This window comes from Octopus bimaculoides, chromosome 23 (assembly GCF_001194135.2).
Source record: "Octopus bimaculoides isolate UCB-OBI-ISO-001 chromosome 23, ASM119413v2, whole genome shotgun sequence".
Lineage (NCBI taxonomy): Eukaryota > Metazoa > Mollusca > Cephalopoda > Octopoda > Octopodidae > Octopus > Octopus bimaculoides.
In genome coordinates, this window is record NC_069003.1 from 26,929,012 (window position 1) to 26,931,691 (window position 2,680).

The following is a 2,680-nucleotide window of genomic DNA, read 5'->3' on the forward strand; positions in this document are numbered from 1 at the left end:
TGCTACAGTTTATTGGAATTATAAATAAACATTTTAAGAGAAACAAACAGGCTGGCGCGAAAACTAAGAGAGAAATATATCAAACTATGTTGGTTCTTTTGCGATAATCCTGTATCAGCTTTTCTTTGATTTGGTATAGTACATGTGTACTTGTGTAGCACAGATATGTTTGAAGCAAACCAAAGAGCAGTACTAATAGTAAAAGACAAAGTGGAAAAATTAAAAGAGTTGTTCCCAGATATAATTACGAACAGTAGAATATTTGTTCGATACGAGAGTCTGCTTAATGTAATAGGGTTGGACGACGTAACCGAACTTATAACAGATGAAGACGGGAATTTAAAAAAAAACACTGTATAAACAGAACGGTAAAATGAAACTGCGAGCTTTGTGGGGCTCGTAAGCCATTTCATCCTTTTCATTTTAATAATTCATATTTTCATTCGTTAATTTCATTCGTTAAATGTACCCCACGTTTTGTACTGTATTGTCTGTCCATGTAATGTCCCCCTCTTTGTAGTGACCGTAGTTCCAAAATAAAGAGAGATGTGTTCTTTAAACGATTGTTCACTGGTGGTAAGGAATTAAGTTCTATGGTTAATGGAATCGTGGACGTGTGCGTGTGTGTGTGGGTGCGTTTGAATATCTGTGCCGTCATCGTCGTCGTCGTTATACATCAAACGTCCGCAGCACATTGATGGCATTGTAACGAATGCCTTCTCTAGTTTTCCCACTGCCTCGCCCCTCTTGTCTAACCAGCTCTTGATATTGTCCATCCATTGTGTTCTTTGCCTACCACTTGATCTACCACTCTCTATTCTTCCTTCCATGTTTTCCAGACCTGCGGGTGTGAAAACTGGAAAACGACCAAAATGGAAGAAAAAAAATATGGACAGCTTCCAGTTCACATGCTTAAGAATACTCGACGTCAAGTGATTGCAAAGAGTCTGAAATGACACAATTGAGACGACAACGAGCGTCTGTGACGAAATAAGGCACAGATGTTGGGACATCGAGAAAACGATCGTATGGTGGCACTAAAGTGGAAGACCGAGGGCAAAAGAGCATCAGGGGCTGATCTAAAACCACATAGCGAAGGACCATTGACAAAGAAAGATGAGAAGAGTGGAGAAGCTGGAATGAGAGCAGAATAGTGACAGAAAACAGAACAAGTCGGAGAGATCGTGTTTCGGTCTTATGTCTCTCATGGCTGTTGTTGGCACTCCGTCGCTAACGACGTCGAGGATTCCAGTTGATCCGATCAACGGAACAGCCTGCTCATGAAATTAACGTGCAAGTGGCCGAGCGCTCCACAGACACGTGTACCCTTAACGTAGTTCTCAGATCGTGTTTCGGTCTTATGTGTCTCATGGCACGGAGAGAATAAACAAACTATTAGTGGTGATGGTAATTATAAGTGAATTAAGGGCGGTTATGAGTTGTTAGAAGTGGTTATAGAAAGTTATGGGTAGTTACGGGTAATTATAAATTTTAGGTGCCAACAACGTCGTGAAAATTGACGAACGCTTGCGGGGAAATCGCAATAAAATATGTAAAATCGATGCCAAACGAAGTTAACAAGTCATTCCATCATTCCGCCATTCTGACATTCTGTCACTCTACCGTTCTATCGTTCCACTATCTCATAATTCCATCATTCGATCATTCCATCAATCGTTTTTTTCTTTTCTGTTTACTTGTTTTTTTTTCAGTGACAAATGTCAAAGGTGAAGAAGTCGTTAAATCATAAATTATGGAAGCCAGCAATATTGGAATAATGAAGAGGTGTTGGTGGTAGTATTGGTGGTGTTGGGGTTGGTGTTGATGGTGGTGTATTGTTGGTGTGGGTCGTAGTGCTGGTGCTGGTTATGGTGTGGTGGTTGATAGTGGTGATAATGTTATTGTTGTTGCTGTGCTGGGTAGTGTTAGTCTTGGTGGTGTTGTTGTTGGTGGTGCGGTTATAGTTTGGTGTTGTTGTTATTGACGTTGGTGGTGGTGGTGGTAGTAGCTGTAGTAGTTGTGGTGGTTGTAGTAGTGCTGATTGTTACTGAAGTGATGGCGGTGGCTGTAGTGGTGTTGGTGTTGGTGGTGGTAGTTGTGATGGTATTGTTGTTGGTGGTGGTTTGGTGGTTGTTGTAGTGGTGGTTGTAGTGTTAGTGTTGGTTTTAGCTGTAGTGGTTGTGGTGGTAGTTGTGATAATGTTGGTGGTACAGGTTATGGTAGTGGTGGGGATTGTGGCGGCGGTGTCTGAAGTTGTTGGGGATGGAGTTGTTGTCAAGGCAGTGATAGCGGTGGTGGTATTTGTGTTGTTATGGTAGTGGTGGTGGCTGTGACAGTAGAGGTAATAGTTTAAAAGTGGTATGTGTGGTCGTTGTGGAAGGGGATGGAGGGGATGGCAGTGGCGGTGAAGTAACGCAATCGATGACGGTAGAGAAGGTGGTGGTGGTGGCAGTGATGAGACAGAATCGGCGGAGTGTCAGACAAAATGTGTTGTGATATTTACACCTGTCTCCGGTCGATCTGAGTTCAAATCCTGCTAAGGTCAAGTACGAGGATCGATCGATTTGAACAACTTTCCCTCCCTCCCTCTCCCCCACCTCTACACAACATTGTGACCTTTTCTCTAGATTAACGGACCTCCATCGGTTTCGATGATGACTATTCAGCCACTGACCGATCA

The 2,680-nt window shown here is 42.7% G+C and overlaps 1 long non-coding RNA gene across 1 annotated transcript; it reads left to right on the forward strand.

Moving 5' to 3' along the window:
* The first annotated feature begins 13 nt into the window (after positions 1 to 13).
* Positions 14 to 1,562, forward strand: LOC106871556 (uncharacterized). Its single transcript, XR_001409667.2, has 2 exons — positions 14 to 368; positions 840 to 1,562. It is a non-coding gene; the product is annotated as an uncharacterized LOC106871556 (long non-coding RNA).
* Positions 1,563 to 2,680: the final 1,118 nt, after the last annotated feature.